The 17,803-nt window shown below is 51.1% G+C and overlaps 1 protein-coding gene across 2 annotated transcripts in view; it reads right to left on the bottom strand.

The window, feature by feature from the left end:
* The window catches only part of dock (SH2/SH3 adaptor protein dock), an 80,423-nt gene that overhangs the window by 20,617 nt on the left and 42,003 nt on the right, over positions 1-17,803 (bottom strand). Inside the window, exon 1 of one of the 2 annotated variants that reach the window (XM_043014111.2) lies at positions 7,581-7,680. The exons of the other annotated variant lie outside the window; for it this stretch is intronic. The gene's annotated coding sequence lies outside the window, so the exon portion shown is untranslated. Of the gene's footprint in view, positions 1-7,580; positions 7,681-17,803 lie in introns of those variants that run through there. 2 annotated transcript variants of the gene reach the window in all.

Genomic DNA, 17,803 nt, shown 5'->3' with positions numbered 1-17,803 from the left:
CCCCACTCCCGTTTCCCAAGCCCCAAATCCTGGCAATAACTCCCACAGCATACCGTTCGTGCATCGCCACGTGTAAAGCCCCTTTCAAGAGACAATAAAAAGCAAAATAACTCAACTCTTCCCACCGCCGACGAAAAATAAAATGGGGGGGGGGGGTCATCACACAGCCCTCCTTCTCGAAACCGCGTCTCATTACTGGACTTCCGGCGATGCAGTGCAATGAGGCCAAACGGCAAGACCATTCTCGCGTAATCCCCACCCACCCACCCACCCAGCCCCCTCTGCAATGGCCCAGTCTAAGGCGAAGAAGAATAAACGCAGGAGGTGATAAACAAGAATAATAGCGGGGATTGAATGAAGCCGGGGGCGAGAGAGCGGATTGCGTAACATGCAAGTGAGAGGCTCTCTTGTAACACGGCGCTTGACGGGCCTGCGATGCCCACTTGCCGATAAGAGAGAGAGGGAGAGGGACGTGGGGGAGGGAAGGAAAACCGGAGAGGAAGGGAGGGAAAGGGAAAGGGAAGGGAAGGGAAAGAGAGGAAGGGGAGGGGAAGGGAAGAAGAGGGAAGGAAAAGGAAGGAAGGGAGGGACAGGAAAAAGAGAGGTGTGTGTAAGAAGAGGGAAATGGAGAGAGGGAAGGAATGTGGGAAAGGAGAAAGAGAAAACAGGAGAGGGGAAGACAGGGAAAAAATAGAAAGAAGTGAAGAAGGAGAGGAGAGAAAATTAAAAAAAATAATAAAGAAAGAAGGAAAGAAAGCAAGAGAGATATCAAGAAATGAAGGAGAGAACGAGAGAGAATTTAAAAAAAAGAGAAAGAGAAGGAAAGAAAGCAAGAGAGATATAAAGAAATGAACACCCAAGCATTATCAGCACCTCCCTTTCTCCCTTCTCCCTTCTCCCCCCTCCCCCCAACACTTTCATTAAGAGCCCAGAAGCCAAACGCCGCGTCAAAACAGTCACCGCACACCGCCACCCTTGAATCAAATCATCTATAAACTTCCGCAACCCCTCGCCGCCCCCTTCCCCCCTACCCCCCACCCATTTCCCCCAACCCCACCCTCAACCCCAGTCAAGCCACCCTTCGCACCCCTTCCACGTCCAAACACCTCCGCCGCCCGTAGCCTTCCCGACGCCAAGAGACCCACGTGTGATCTACCCCTTCTCCCTCCCTCCCCAACCCCCGACCCCCCCCAACCCCCTCATCCCCCCACTTTTCACTAAGACAACGTTGCTTCACACAGGAAGAACAACATGAGGAGACTGGGGCAGGGAGGGAGATTTGGGGAGGGGAGGGGTAGGGGAGGGAGAGGAAGAGAGGGAGGGAGGGATGGGTAGATGGAAGGAAGGAGGGAACGAATAAAGAAAGAAAGAGAAAGTAAGGAAAGCAGGGTGGGTGGATGGCTGGATGGAAGGAATGAAAAAGATAGGATGACAGGAAAAAAGGAAGGAAGGAAGAAAGGGTGGGTGAATGGATGGATGGATGGATGAGCCAGGGAAGGTTGGGGCTCAGAGGTGGGGAGGAAAGTAGAATATAAGTGAGGGAGGAGAAATTGGGGGAGGAGGGAAAATAGGGAAGAAGACTGGGATAGAGCGAAGAAGGGAAGGAAGGAAAAAAGATAGGCAAGGGAGAAAGGCATGAGAGAGAGAGAGAGAGAGAGAGAGAGAGAGAGAGAGAGAGAGAGAGAGAGAGAGAGAGAGAGAGAGAGAGAGAGAGAGAGAGAGAGAGAGAGAGAGAGAGGAGGGAGAGAAAGATTAAAGAGAAAAGGTACAACACCTAGAGAAAAGGAGAGAGAAAGATGAGAAAGGAAAGGTAAAAGAAGAAAAAGAAAAAACCCGACCCCTGGAAAAAAAATATAGAAAGACCACGAAAGCAAGAGATAAAGATAGAAACAAGAAACAACGAAGAGAAAACCACGAGTCAGCCAAAAGTAGCAACAAGCCTTCCTCTAACGACCAATCAACGGTCATCCGTCTGCCCCCATATACCCCCAACCCCCTAAAAAAGCTTACACCCAACGGCCAAGAAACGAACACCCAATCACTCCCTTTCCGTTAAAAGAAATAGAACCATAATTCACTCCAAGGGATAATCACACCCAAGGGCTAATGACCCCCTCATTACCGCCTCTCATTATCCTGATTGCGAAACGTTAGCGAGCGTAAAATTCCTTACAACCTCCTTTCCCAACACCCCTTTTTTCTTAATCTTTTTTTAATCTACTGATATTTTATACATTTATATTTCTCCATTTCTTGAAATTTTTAAAAATATTTTTTGCCAAATTTCTTTTTTTTTTTCTTTTCCAGATATACATACATATACTTATATATTCATATATTACATATATTTTTCCCCCCAAATATATATATATATATATATATATATATATATATATATATGTATGTATGCATATATATATATGTATGTATGTATGTATAATATATATATATATATATATATATTTATATATATACATATATATATATACACTGTATATTACATTTCCTGATAAAAAAAATCGTTTCTTGATTTTTTTTTTTTTTATTGATTTTTTTTCATATAATCTAAACCTCCGTGGAAGAGAAAGGGGAAAAGGAAAAGGCGCCGCCACGCCACGCCACTTCTCACGCCCTTTCTACGCATCTACTTCATTCTACTCGACACCGGTGCCAACATCTGGGATCCGGCAAACCGATTCTCAGCCCCGGCACTCCCTGCGGTGTCATTCCGGTGCCATTTCGGTGCCAGGCGGGGGGATAAAATCACTCGGTTTACGAGCATAAGCAACCCGGCGGAAATTAACCTTTTTACGGACTCGGCCTCTTGCGGTGGGGGTGGGGGTGGGGTGGGGTAAGGGGGTATCGGTGAAGGAAGTAAGGGGAGAAGGGGTAAAGGAGAAGGAGAAGGAGAAAGAGAAGGAAAGAGAGGGGGAAGGGGAGAGGAAGAGAAGTAAGGCATGAAGGATGGAAGGAGGAAAGAGTAAAGGAAGGGTGAAAAAGAGAGAAAAAAATACAGATACAGAGAAACAGAAAGAAAAAACAACAACAGAAAACCAAACCTAAAATAAAACAAAAAAACAAAAAAACAAAAACAATCAAAACTGAAATCAAAACGCATTCAGCCCCGACTCCCACGCAAAAACAGGTGTTCGTTCCTCAGCTGTTGGTGCATTGAGTGCCAAGGCAGTGCCACGTGCAGGGGAAGGGGGGGATGCACCTCTTCCTTTAAAGTTAAGAGGGAGCGAGAACGGGAGAAGGACCGGGGGGAGCGGGAGGGGGGGGGAGAGATGTTACAAGAAGCGTTTAGAAAATTGAGAAAAGAAAATGTTCAGAGAATTTGAACTTGAGTGTTTAAGATGAGATAGAGATAGATAGATATATAGATAGAGAGAGAGAGAAATAGAGAGAAAAAGAGAGAGAAAAAAAAATATAAAGAGTAAGAGAAAAAAAAAACTCCAGCGCGAGGTGAGGATCAGTAATTCCTGCAGCGTCCGACCCGATGAGCGTGGAAGGCCTACTACCTCCCTTTGGCACGGGACAGCGAGCCGTGTAACAAGTGGCGTCGCGAGGGATGAGCCTAACCCCTCCCCTCCCCTCCCCCCCCCTCACATCACCCCCCCCCCTATCTGTCCTACCCCGATCTTCACTCTCAACCCCTCCTTTACTCTTCCCTCCTTCCTTCCTTCTTTCCTTCCGTCCCTTCCACAAACCCTCCCACCCTCCTTCCTCCCTCCCTACCTACCTACTTCCCTCCTACCCACCTTCCTTCCTCCTTCCCTCCTTCCTTCCTACCTCCTTCCCTCCCTCCCACCCACCTTCCTTCCTTCCTAACTCTTCCACGACAAATATAAAAAGACCATGGCCATGACCAGATCACGGGGAGGGGGGGGGTATATATAAAACAAAATCAAACAAAATACATCAAAATATAAAAATAACTAAAATAAAAAAGAGGATAATAAAACCGCAAGCATCCACGCAAACACAAACAAGCAATGAGTCAGTCAATCAGCCCAGGCTACCATCACCCTTGACTTTCCCCTCTGACATACAAGCAAGCATAAACAAACAGACCAACATGAATCCAATTACAGCGGACAAAACGGCGCCCAAAACAATGAAAGAAGAACAAGAGAAACAAACAAAAAAACGATTTCCTCATAAAATGTAATCTAATAATGAGAAAAAAATATATTAAAAAAAGAAAAGGAAACAAAAAAGTAAACAATATGTAATCCGATAATGAAGAAAAAGAGACGAAGCAAGCAAGCAAGCAATCAACGCTTTCCGTCTCGAAATGCAAACCGATTCATAAAAAACAAAACAAAAAAACAAAACAAAAAGAAGCGAACGACTTTTTCCTGGCGAAATGTAAATGAATTCCGAAGCGAAATGAAAGGACAAGTAAAGGCAGATCCATTCCTCCCACGCCAAATGTCAAATCAAGGAGACAAACAAAGGAAACAAACACACGCGGACACTCAACGGGCGCTGACTGACCTCTCGCAAAACCTGAGAATCTTCGAGAATTTCCGGGACACCCCCTCCCTTCCCCTCCCTCTCAGGATTCTTCAAGCCCGACATGGAATGTTAGCCCCCCCCCCCTCCCTCTTCCCCTTTCCCCCTTCCCCCACTCCCCTCCTTACGCACCCCTACCCAACTCCAACTCCAACTCCAACATCAAGGGGGGGGGGGGGGGGTTAAGGGGTTAAGGGGGTCTATGAGGATTTCCCCAAAGTCCAAAGATGTTAAATCTGTTAAACACTGCGACTGCCATTACTTAGGGAGGGAGAGGGAGGGAGGGAGATGGAAAGGGAGAAGGGAAGGAGGGGGATGAAGAAGGTAGGGAGGGGGAGGAAGAAAGTAGGGAGGGGGAGGGAGAAGGTAGGGAGGGGGAGGAAGAAGGTAGGGAGGGGGAGGAAGAAGGTAGGGAGGGGGAGGGAGAAGGTAGGGAGGGGGAGGGAGAAGGTAGGGAGGGGGAAGGAGAAGGAAAGGAGGGGGAGGGAGAAGGTAGGGAGGAGGAGGGAGAAAGTAGGGAGGGGATCGGAGAAGATATGGAAAGGAGAGGGAGAAGGTAGGGAGGGGGTGGGGGAGGAGGAGGGGAGAGGGTAAGGAGGGGGAAAGGGAAGAGAGAAGGTATGGAGGGAGAAAGGGAGGGGAAAGGGAGAAGGGGAGACAGGAAGAAGCGGATAGAGGGGGGAGAGGGGGGAGAGGGGGGAAGGAGGAATAGAGAGATATAAGCTAGGTCTCTCCCTCTCCCCGTCTATCTCGCAGTTGCACGAGTGGACATGGTGTTGCACGGCCCAATTGCAAATGTTTTCGAAAATTGTTTGGAAGCGACCGCGGCATTTCCGATACTCTGCCTTTTCCTATTTCTTTCCTTCTCTCTCTCTCTCTCTCTCTCTCTCTCTCTCTCTCTCTCTCTCTCTCTCTCTCTCTCTCTCTCTCTCTCTCTCTCTCTCTCTCTCTCTCGCTCTTACTCCATCACTGATACAATAAAATAAAGAACAGTGGGGTAATACGGGAACAGTGAGCGAGAACAGAATTGAGAGAGAGAAGGAGAGAGAAGGGGGAGAGAGAGAGAGAGAGAGAGAGAGAGAGAGAGAGAGAGAGAGAGAGAGAGAGAGAGAGAGAGAGAGAGAGAGAGAGAGAGAGAGAGAGAGAGAGAGAGAGAGAAAGCACATCGAGCGTTGATATCCAACCCTGCGTATGGAGGTTCGCGAGACAGGTGGGAGGAGAGAGGAAACAGAGAGAAAGAGAAGGAATAGAGAAAGACTGAGAGGGAGAGAGGAAGAGCCGTGGGAAGGGAGGGAGGTAGGTAGGACGTAGGAGGAGGAAGGGAGAGAGGAGGGAGAGAGGGAGAGAGGAGGGAGAGAGGAGGGAGAGAGGAGGTAGGAGGAGGGAGGAGGAGGGGGAAGACAGGAAGGATGGGAGGGAGAGAGAAGGGGAAGCAGGCGTGTGGAGCTCAATATATTGATCTCCGCGTGGCAACAGAGGCAGCCGTCGCCCGCGATATACGCCGCCACGGCCAACCTCTCTACCTTAATGGCCAAAGTACCTGGCCGTCGCCGACGCGGCCAGCGCTAACTGGGCCATTTGGACGAAGCAAGCGACGACGAGTCCTTGCGCCCACTTTGCGGTCCGACGCGGCTGCGAGATGGAGGTTGGGCGCAGCGCTACCGGGTGAGGGACGCGTGTGCGCCGCTCGGGAACACATTGGGACACGGGGATACGTACATACGCGTGCACTCATACACGCCCACAGACATACTCATGTACAAGTTATCGGACGCATACGCACACCGATTAGTCACAATCTTTGCGTTCAGGTCAAACACATCAGGTCAGCACGACTTGCGGGTTCACTGGCCGAGCACTCCTTCCTCCTCCTCCATCTCCACCTGTTCTTCACCTCTAAAGACACCGCTAGGCTTTGAGTGCAACCCTTTTCGCCCGCTTTCCGACCTACGACAGACCTCAGTACACGAAACCCCTTTTAATTAGAGCACAAAGGGCGCCTGCCCCTCGCATCTGGGTCTCGTCGCCCCTGCCGTGGGAGTAAACACCTTGAGAGGGTGTCGGGGAGGCAGGCGAACGCTCTCCACGCGGAGAGGACTCGCGCCTCGATCGCACGCCCAAAAAACGCCGTCGAGGCCTCGAGGGCGTCTTGTTGCCTGTCTATTTGCAACAATGAGCAATCGGTAGGTCGTAACCTTTCGGCGCTCGCGTGTACCTTGCCAGCGCCTCTGCAACACGACAGCAACACACACCCAGGACACTCCTCAGCACACCGCCATTCCTTCACGTCCCTTGCCCACCTGTCAGGCAACAACATCCCCCTCGCCTTCGCCTCTTCCCCCTCCCCCTCCCCCTCCCCATGAACCCAACCCCCTCATCTACCCCCCTTCCGCCTCCTCCTCTCCCCATCCCCTCTCCCGCCAGGGCGTCTGGAGCGTCTCCAGAGAGCCCCGAGAGGAAAAAAGAAAGATAATGCCCACATCCTCGTCTCGTCTCGACTCGTCGCTGGCACTCACGGGCACTCTCCTCCCCGTCAAGCAGTGTGGCGACCTCACTCGCTTCCCAACACTTCGGCTCGTCGGCCTCGCCTCACCTCTGGCAACCAGGGGGAGGGGAAGGGGAAGGGGAAAGGAGAGGGGGAGGAGCTCCTCTTGTTTCCAACTGGTGAGGATCTGACAACAAAGGAGGCCTCCTTTCCGCCACGCCCCCTCCAGAGCCCGTAGGAGGAAGCGAGACGCCGTCGGACATCCTTCGCTCCTCCGGCGGGTCAAGGGAGAGGCGCCTCGGCGTGTGCGAGGCCAAGGCCGGAGTGTCTGTGTGGCGAGGCTCGTCGAGGGAGAGGGAGAGGGAGAGGGAGAGGGCGGCTCGCCACGCCCCCTCTGAAATTCCCAGTGACACATGGCGGGGGCGCAGTACTTCCAGAGTCCTTCCAAGCCCTCCGCCTCCGCCCCTTTCCTGGAGGGCAACACCCGCGCATCCTAGGGGGTCACACACATGTCCTATTCCGCGTGGAAGTAATCCCGGGACAACAACGACCGAACACGGAGAGAAGGGCAGCGTACACAGCGGGTGCCGGAGAGAGCGAGCGCGCGCCGGTAGGGAGGAAGTCGCCTCACACCAGGACAGGGCCCGAACCAACACTGAACCATCCACAGTCCCGGTACCTCTCTCTCTCTCTCTCCCTCCTTCCCTCCCTCCCTCCCTCCCTCCCTCGGCGCAATCTCACTACGCTCCCTCATCCCTTCGTCCCTGTCCTTCTGTCTCTCTCTTTCTCTCGTTCTCCCTTTCTGCTGCCTCCTCCTCCTCCTCCTCCTCTTCCCAATATCCCTCCAATCCACCATCCTATCCGATCCTTCCTCCTATCCCGCTTATCCTCTTCCCTCTCGCCCTGTCTCCCTCGGCCACTTATTCATCCCTTTCGCCGAGCCTTTTTCATTCATTCGCCATTGATTAACCTCCAGGCCGGCACGCTGGCTTTCCCCCATTCAACGCAACGCCTTCCGCCGCGTATCCTACGGGCTGTGGCGAGTCCTTCACACGGGGATCCTTTGGGCTCTTCTGTGGCGAGTCCTTCACACGGGGATCCTTTGGGCTCTTCTGTGGCGAGTCCTTCATACGGGGATCCTTTGGGCTCTTCTGTGGCGAGTCCTTCACACGGGGATCCTTTGGGCTCTTCTGTGGCGAGTCCTTCACACGGGGATCCTTTGGGCTCTTCTGTGGCGAGTCCTTCACACGGGGATCCTTTGGGCTCTTCTGTGGCGAGTCCTTCACACGGGGATCCTTTGGGCTCTTCTGTGGCGAGTCCTTCACACGGGGATCCTTTGGGCTCTTCTTCTGTACGGTATCCTCTGAGTCTTCTACAGGGTGTTCTTTGAGTCTTCCAGTGGTACGCGGAGTCTCCTAACAGACTATTCTCTGAGTCTCATAGCGGGTATCCTTCGAATCCTTCTTGCTAGGCATTCTTCTTTGAGTCCTTCTCCTACGCATCCTTCGAGTCCTTCTACTAGACATCCTCCGAGTCCTTCTGCTAAGTATCCTTCACGTCCTTCTCCAAGGTATCATCCAAGGTATCCTCCGAGTCCTTTAAACGTGAATCCTCGGAGTCCTCTCGGTAGGTTTCTCCCCTTTTCTCCTTCGTCACGACACTCTGCGAGGCCCTGTTGCCGCCACCGACTGCCAGTCCATCGCTCTCTCTGCCGTTTGATTGAAAACGCGTCCTCTACGTCGGAAGTGTCTGCCAAATCCACAGTTCATTCTGCCAGTCTGCTCTGCTCGGCTCTCGTTTCTGACTGTCTGTTAACATTAGTCCCTCCCTCGCTTGATTCTGGCTGTCTGCTGTCTGCTGACCTCTGAGTCCTGTTTAATTGCTTGCGAATCTGACTGTCTGCTGATCTGCAAGTCTGTCTGTCTGTGTCTTCCTATTTCCCCCATCGATGCCAAGATTAAAATGAACATGGAGACTAAATTTTCCCGCAGTGTTAAGCATCTATTCATCTTATTTCTTTTACTTGTTTCTTCTTTCTATCTCTTTTATTTACGTCCTCCTCTCTCCTCTCCTCTCCCTCCTCCCCTCTTCCTTCCGCCTTCTCTCTCTCTCTCTCTCTCTCTCTCTCTCTCTCTCTCTCTCTCTCTCTCTCTCTTCTTCTTCTTCTCTCTCTCTCTCTCCCCTACTCAGTATCACCCTCCTTCCCACTTCTCCAATCACCTCTCCTACTCACTACCTTTCTCTCACCCCTCCTCCTCTTTTCTCACCTCCTCCTCTTTCACCCCTCCTCTCGTTTCTGACTGTCTGTTAACATTAGTCCCTCCCTCGCTTGATTCTGGCTGTCTGCTGTCTGCTGTCTGCTGACCTCTGAGTCCTGTTTAATTGCTTGCGAATCTGACTGTCTGCTGATCTGCAAGTCTGTCTGTCTGTGTCTTCCTATTTCCCCCATCGATGCCAAGATTAAAATGAACCAAGATAAAATGACATGGAGACTAAATTTTTCCTTTCATCTTATTTCTTTTACTTGTTTCTTCTTTCTATCTCTTTTATTTACGTCCTCCTCTCTCCTCTCCTCTCCCTCCTCCCCCTCTTCCTTCCGCCCTTCTCTCTCTCTCTCTCTCTCTCTCTCTCTCTCTCTCTCTCTCTCTCTCTCTCTCTCTCTCTCTCTCTCTCTCTCTCTCTCTCTCTCTCTCTCTCTCTCTCTCTCACCCCTACCTCCTGTCTCACCCCTCCTTCCCCACTCTCTCATCACCTCCCTCCTTCTCACCCCTACCTCTTCTCTCACCCCCTCCCTCCCTCCTTTCTCACCCCCTCCCTCCCTCCTCTCTCACCCCCTCCCTCCCTCCTCTCTCACCCCCTCCCATCCCTCCTCTCTCACCCCTCCCTCCATCCCTCTCTCCTCTCTCACCTCCTCCCATCCCTCCTCTCTCACCCCTCCCTCCTCTCTCACCCCCTACCTCCTCTCTCCTCCCCTCCCTCCTCTCTCACCCCCTCCCTCCTCTCTCACCCCCTCCCTCCTCTCTAAACCCCTCCCTCCTCTCTCACCCCCTCCCTCCTCTCTAATCCCTTCCCTCCTCTCTCACCCCTTCCTCCTCTCTCCTCCCCTCCCTCCTCTCTCACCCCTCTCTCCTCTCTCATCCCCTACCTCCTCTCTCACCCCTTACTCCTCTCTCCTCCCCTCCCTCCTCTCTCACCCCCTACCTCCTCTCTCCCCCCCTCCCTTCTCTCTCCCCCCCTCTCCTCTCTCATCCCACCTCCTCTCCTCTCCTTACTCCTCTCCCCCCCTCCCTCCTCTCTCCCCCCTCCCTCCTCTCTCCCCCCCTCCCTCCTCTCTCCCCCCCTCCCTCCTCTCTCCCCCCCTCCCTCCTCTCTCCCCCCCTCCCTCCTCTCTCACCCCCTACCTCCTCTCTCACCCCCTCCCTCCTCTCTAATCCCCTCCCTCCTCTCTCACCCCCTCCCTCCTCTCTCACCCCCTCCCTCCTCTCTAATCCCCTCCCTCCTCTCTCCTCCCCTCCCTCCTCTCTCACCCTTCTCTCCTCTCTCACCCCCTCCCTCCTTCCTCTCTCACCCCGTCCCTCCTTCCCCCCTCCTTCCCTCCTCTCTCACCCCCTTACTCTTCTCTCACCCCTCCCTCCTGTCTCACCCCCTCCCTCCTCTCTCACCCCTACCTCCTCCCTCCCCCTCCTGCACACCTGGTTCTCTTCAAAGAGACAATGATCCTCCACTCAAGCGGTCGTTTTGTTGTTTTGCTTTTCATTCATTGAAGCATGTTCTCAAGGCGGCCAAGCACTCCACAAAAGCAAAGTTCTCACGCACACACACCCACACACACATACACACACGCACAAAGAAAGATTCGTGTGTGCTTAATCTAATTATAGTCTGCCTTTTTTTTTTACTTGTTCACTTTTACACATCTTGGCGATGGGATAATTAAGGTGATTATTATCATACCTGATGATTATAATTACTCGATGATGATTAATTTCGGATACTTGACAGTTGATTATTATATTGATGATACCTAATCATCCATAATGATAATGATCACTAAATACTGATTGACGAGGATACAATTACGGACAATGATGATGATAATGATGATGTTGATGATGATAATAACAATAAACAATAATAATCACAAAATTATCATAACATATACTGTGATGTTTTGACAACAACAAATGTGAAAACCCTCTAACAAGAGATCAAGCCACGTTCTTCCATAACCCAATCTGACAAAATCTCCCACACCCCCCCACCCCCACCCCCAAAACAATGAGCGTATGAGAAAAAAACAACACCAACAATGCAATAATGCTGCCCGTCTGCCTATCTGTATAATTAGGTCTCCCTAATTGGTTCCCGCTCGTTAATGAGGGCAGCCGTCACGACTCAAACATCTCGCGGAGTCGGGAAAAGGAAATCAATTACGAGGTAGCTCCTCTTCCTCCTCCTCCTCCTCAGGTTCTTCCCAGGAGGAGGAGGAGGTGGTGGGGAGGGGAAAAGGGGGAAGGAAGAAGGGGAGTACAAAGGAAGAGGAGGAGGAGGAGGAGGAGGAAGGAAAGGAGGAGGAGGAAGGAAAGGAGGAGGAGGACCTGATGAGGAGGGGAGGAAGAAGAAGAGGAAAGGAGGAAGGGGAGTACGAAGGAGGAAGAGGAAGAGGAAGGGGAGGAGGAGGAGGAGGAGGAGGAGGAGAAGGAAGGGAAGGTGGAGGAAGAGGAAGGTAAGGAGGAGGCGGAAGGGAAGAAGGAAGGGAAGGAGGAAGAGGAGGAAGTTCCATCAAGGCGAGAGAGAGAGAGGGAGACAGCAGAGAAATGAGAGACGAGAATGCATGGCGCAGAACCGAGAGAGATAGAGAAATAGAGAGATAAATAATAACAAAAGACACACCTGGGCCAACTTGGCATTACAAGGTGGCACTTGCGAGCTACTCGGTGGCACTGCTCAGCAATTCTCCGACGGCGGGCGCATTTGCCTGCTAAATTGGCTCCATGACTTGCCGACACGCAAGGCCACGGGCGCAGGTTGTTCCAGGGGGGGGGAGGGTGTATAGGAGAGGGGAAGGGAAGTGGGGAGAGATGGAAGGGGGGAAGGGAGGGGTAGGGAAGCGGAAGCGGAAGGCAAGAGGGAAAGGAGGGAGGGAAAGTGGCAAGGAAAGGGAGAAAGGGGGAAAGGGGGAAAGGGGGGAGGGGAAGGGAAGAGAAGATAGGGAAGGAAACAAGATGACGGGTACCGGAAGAGGAGAGGGGAAAGGGAGGTAAGAAAGGGAGTATTGGCCAAGCATAAGGGTGTGGCTAACCGCTAAGGTACTGCATGAAGACATGCCTTCACCGCAGAGCCACACCCACGCAACACTTGGACCCCTCACACTTCAAGCAAGTAGGAGGAGAGTCGGGAATGACACTATCAATCATTTCCAAAGAAAAATAAAGTTCGCAAAAGGAAGTTGCAGCCGCCGCGCACAATAGGGTCCCCCTGGCATGCACCCTTTGCAGTAGCCAGCGCGTGTCACTCTGGCCGACCCTCGCCTCCACCGGTCGATGCCATGTGCTAGGGTGGAGGGTATTATCGCATGTGTTACGATCAATATGCACCATGAAGCAATGCAGGGCTCCACCTCACTTAAGTCTGCGGACCCGGCACGCCAGGTTTCAACTTAGGGCCCTCCCCCTCCCTAGCCCCTTCGTCTATTTTTTTCCTAAGTATAGCCCCTCCTGTTCAGCACTGTATGCCAGGAACACCAGGCAGTAACTCTGGGTTCTGCGTCATATTTTGCAAAGCTAGAGCCAGACGCTGCTATGTGCTTGCGTGAAATACAGCAAACAGACGGGGGCGGACGAGAGGCACACCGCCTGTGACAGAAGTATTGTTTAGTGCAGCCATTTCTTGCAGCTGCCACCTACCCCCATTACCCCCACCCCACTCCCTCAAGCTGTTCCTCGAGCACCTTTTCTTTTCGATGAATAACGTTCCACAAAAAGAAAAAAAAAGAAGAAAAAAAGAAAGCCACAGCCATGCCGAGCGCCCGGCAATCTCGCCCGTGAGAAGGCTTAGCGAAGCCAGCGTGCCGTTGGAAGGGAATGACGACCGTCATTCGCTCGTTACTTCTGCAATGGCTATCATTTGCGAAAGGAAAAGTCTATTGGGATATGCGAGACGTTTGTACTTGTCCAACCAACAATGACTTGGCAGAAGTGGTATTTATTTACGCGAGGATCTTTCAGTTTATTCAGTTGTTTTTTTTTCTTCTTAGTCGTTTTTACTATCGCCATTTCAAAACGCGAACAAACAAACCGTAAAAAAATCCATCAAAAATAATAACAATAAAAAAAACACAATATCAATAACAACAATAGCCAAAAAAATCCACTTTAATAAAGTACGGGGAGCATCCCCCACACTCCCCCCGTGAAAGCAGAAGGCACGTGCAATATAGGCGAGGGAGCGCGGGCGGGCGGGCATGCGTGCGGGTGAACGGCCGAGCTAATTAAAGTCCCCAGTGATGCCAAGCGAGAGAGAGAGAGAGAGAGAGAGAGAGAGAGAGAGAGAGAGAGAGAGAGAGAGAGAGAGAGAGAGAGAGAGAGAGAGAGAGAGAGAGAGAGAGAGAGAGAGAGAGAGAGAGAGAGAGAGAGAGAGACACACACACACACACAGGTGCGACCTTCCCATTGAAAGTGCGAGGCGAGGCGAAGGAGGAGACGCGTCGACGTGCTTGCCTGCCAATCAGCGGCAAGAAAACGCGTTGGTTATGCAAAGGTGCCGTCGAAGGGTTATGCAAATCGAGAAATAAGCAAAAGTCACCCAGTCGAAGCAGACGTAATTATGGCTTAATGCAATATATAAGAGATCTAGTGTGTCTGTGCGTCTGCGAATGTGTGTGTGTGCGTGTGTATCTTTTCTGTGCATTGTGTATCTTTTCTGTGCATTGTGTATCTTTTCTGTGCGCAGTGTATCTTTCCTGTGCATGTGTATCTTTTCTGTGCGCAGTGTATCTTTCCTGTGCGTGTGTATCTTTTCTGTGCGCAGTGTATCTTTCCTGTGCGTGTGTATCTTTTCTGTGCGCAGTGTATCTTTCCTGTGCGCAGTGTATCTTTCCTGTGCGTGTGTATCTTTTCTGTGCGCAGTGTATCTTTCCTGTGCGTGTGTATCTTTTCTGTGCGCAGTGTATCTTTCCTGTGCGTGTGTATCTTTTCTGTGCGCAGTGTATCTTTCCTGTGCGTGTGTATCTTTTCTGTGCGCAGTGTATCTTTCCTGTGGTGTGTATCTTTTCTGTGCGTGTGTATCTTTCCTGTGCGTGTGTATCTTTTCTGTGCGCAGTGTATCTTTCCTGTGCGTGTGTATCTTTTCTGTGCGCAGTGTATCTTTCCTGTGCGTGTGTATCTTTTCTGTGTGTGTAAATCTTTCCTGTGCGTGTGTATCTTTTCTGTGCGCAGTGTATCTTTCCTGTGCGTGTGTATCTTTTCTGTGTGTGTAAATCTTTCCTGTGCGTGTGTATCTTTTCTGTGCGCAGTGTATCTTTCCTGTGCGTGTGTATCTTTTCTGTGCGCAGTGTATCTTTCCTGTGCGTGTGTATCTTTTCTGTGCGTGTGTATCTTTTCTGTGCGCAGTGTATCTTTCCTGTGCGTGTGTATCTTTTCTGTGCGCAGTGTATCTTTCCTGTGCGTGTGTATCTTTTCTGTGCGCAGTGTATCTTTCCTGTGCGTGTGTATCTTTCATGTGCGTGTGTATCTTTTCTGTGCGCAGTGTATCTTTCCTGTGCGTGTGTATCTTTTCTGTGCGCAGTGTATCTTTCCTGTGGTGTGTATCTTTTCTGTGCGTGTGTATCTTTCCTGTGCGTGTGTATCTTTCCTGTGCGAGTGTATCTTTTCTGTGCGCAGTGTATCTTTCCTGTGCGTGTATCTTTTCTGTGCGCAGTGTATCTTTCCTGTGCGTGTGTATCTTTTCTGTGCGCAGTGTATCTTTCCTGTGCGTGTGTATCTTTTCTGTGCGCAGTGTATCTTTCCTGTGCGTGTGTATCTTTTCTGTGCGCAGTGTATCTTTCCTGTGCGTGTGTATCTTTTCTGTGCGCAGTGTATCTTTCCTGTGCGTGTGTATCTTTTCTGTGCGCAGTGTATCTTTCCTGTGCGTGTGTATCTTTTCTGTGCGTAGTGTATCTTTCCTGTGCATGTGTATCTTTTCTGTGCGCAGTGTATCTTTCCTGTGCGTGTGTATCTTTTCTGTGCGCAGTGTATCTTTCCTGTGCGTGTGTATCTTTTCTGTGCGCAGTGTATCTTTCCTGTGCGTGTGTATCTTTTCTGTGCGCAGTGTATCTTTCCTGTGCGTGTGTATCTTTTCTGTGCGCAGTGTATCTTTCCTGTGCGTGTGTATCTTTTCTGTGCGCAGTGTATCTTTCCTGTGCGTGTGTATCTTTCCTGTGCGCGTATGCAGCAGTGTATCTCAGCGGGGTAGCCAAATGACCTGGCGAGATTCCTTCACTCACTCAAAGGGCGCCGTCGAAAGGGATCGCCCCCCGAAAGCGCGGCCTCGCCCGTCAATCCCGCTCCAGCTCCCGCCCCCGTTTCCTTGCGGCGGAGACGGTCGCTAAGATACGCATCGCATCGCCTCAGCGCGCGCCCATCATCTTCGGCAAGACAGGGAGAGGGGGGAGGGAGAGGGGGGAGGGAGTGGGTGGGAGAGGGGGAGGGAGTGAGTAGAAGAGGGAGAGGAATGGATAGGAGGGAGGAAAGGAGGGGAAAGGGAGTGGGTAGGAGGTGGAAAGGGAGTGGGTAGGATGGGGAAAGGAAGGAGAGGAAGAGGAAGAGATGGAGGGGGAGAAGAAAAAAAGGGGGTTGGAGGAACGAGGTCATAGACGAAGAGGAAAAGAAGGAGCAGGAGGAGAATGATAGCCTCCCTACATGCTTCACATCTCTCTCTACCACCTTCCCTCAGTTACTGCTCCCTTTGTATGAATATTTGCTTCGTGAATAAAACATGTCGTCCAACAAGCACTCGAAAAGAAAGGAGGGAGCACAAAAGGGGGAAAAAAGTAAAAGAATAAAAAAAGAAAGAAAGAAAAGCGCAAAAAAATCCATAATGACTTATTCAATTCTCTTACACTTCATTCTCTAAAGTTATAACGATCATTCTTGGTCGATTGAGTAACACCAGCAAAGAATAAGAAAAATACATAAAGAAATAAGGAACAAAAATGAGAGAGAGAGAGAGAGAGAGAGAGAGAGAGAGAGAGAGAGAGAGAGAGAGAGAGAGAGAGAGAGAGAGAGAGAGGAGAGAGAGAGTGAGCGCTCTCTTCGATCACAAGACCGATACCTATTGTTTATTTGATTTCTTGATAATTAAAATTAAGATGAGATGAAAACATGAATTGACAGACATATAAACAGAAGAACTAACAGAAAATGAAATAATGTGAAAATAAAAAGTTCGCCTCTCTGTCTAGTGCCTTATACGCCCTAAAAGTCTTTCTCCTTCTAGGTTAGTGTGTCCCTTTCGCGACCTAGAGGGAGGGAGGGAAGGAGAGAGGGAGCGAGGGAAGGACCCATATACATAACCACATACACGTACGCAAATACAAACACGACGAAGGAGGATATAGAGGAAAATCAAGAAGAGGAAGCACTGAAAAAAGAGAAGGAGAAAAGATAAAGGGAGAGAAAGAAAAGGAAAGAAAAGGAGAAAGAGAAGGACAGAAAACATGTGACGGGCGTGAATATCGATCCTAACACCCCCCCTCCCCCTCCCCCGACCTATGTTGGCGATGCTGAAGGACAGGCGTACAAAAAGGAGCTCTGTCAGGAGGCGTGGGTGCACACGACAGCGTAGGAGAGGGGAGAAGCGGACGAAAGGAGGGGGGGAGGAGGGAGAGGAGAGGGGGGAGAGGAGAGGGGGGAGAGGAGAGGAGAGGGGGGAGGGGAGAGGAGAGGGGAGAAGCGGACGAAAGGAGGGGGGGGAGGGGAGAGGAGAGGGGGGAGGGGGGGGGGGGGGGAGGGAGAGGAGAGGAGAGGAGAGGGGGGAGGGGAGAGGAGAGGAGGAAGAGGAGAAGGGAGAAGCGGACGAAAGGAGGGGGGGAGGAGGGAGAGGAGAGGGGGGAGGGGAGAGGAGAGGGGAGAGGAGGGAGGGGAAAGGAGAAGGGGTTACCTCTCTTATTTATTAGGTGGCCAAGAGCGGGAAACCCTTTTGGCAGAGCTTCTGTGCCCAATCACTTTTTTTTTTTATCTCTCTTTCTCCATTTTCTATTCTACATGTTCTTTCTCTCTTCCCCTACCTACAACGCGTGCTGTTGCTGTTGGCCTGTCCTGCTGCCTCCGGTATCATTACAGCCTGCCATCCTCGACGTGTCAATGCCACAAAACTACATGGCTAAACAGAGGCTTTGATACCGTTCGGTGAAGGGGAGACGGGAGGGGGAGGAATAAGGAAGAGGGGAGGGGGAGAGGGAAGGGGAATTGAGAGGGGGAGAGAAGAGGAAATGGGGAGGAGGAGAGGGGGAATTGGAAGGGGAAGAGGAGATGGGGAATTGGGGGGGGGGAAAGGGGATATGGAGAGGGGCAGGGGAAATGGGGAGAGGGGGAATTGGGAGGGAATTGAGAGGAAAAGGGGATATGGAGAGGGGCAGGGGAAATGGGGAAAGGGAAACACAAAGGGACCTAGGAGTGGAGAAAAGAGGGGATAAGAATGAAAGTCTGAGATGGGGCAGAGAACGTGAGAAGGGGGAAGCGAAGGATGAAAGAACTGGAAAGGAAAAGAAGAGAGAGCACAGTGGAGGGGAAAAACGGGGCGAACGCAAGAGAGAGAAGTACA

Source organism: Penaeus japonicus, unplaced genomic scaffold (assembly GCF_977035675.1).
Source record: "Penaeus japonicus unplaced genomic scaffold, GWHDUDI00000001_assembly GWHDUDI00000027, whole genome shotgun sequence".
NCBI classification, from domain to species: Eukaryota; Metazoa; Arthropoda; class Malacostraca; order Decapoda; family Penaeidae; genus Penaeus; species Penaeus japonicus.
The sequence above is the reverse complement of the archived record's forward strand: the minus strand, read 5'-3'. Positions and strand labels throughout refer to the sequence as shown.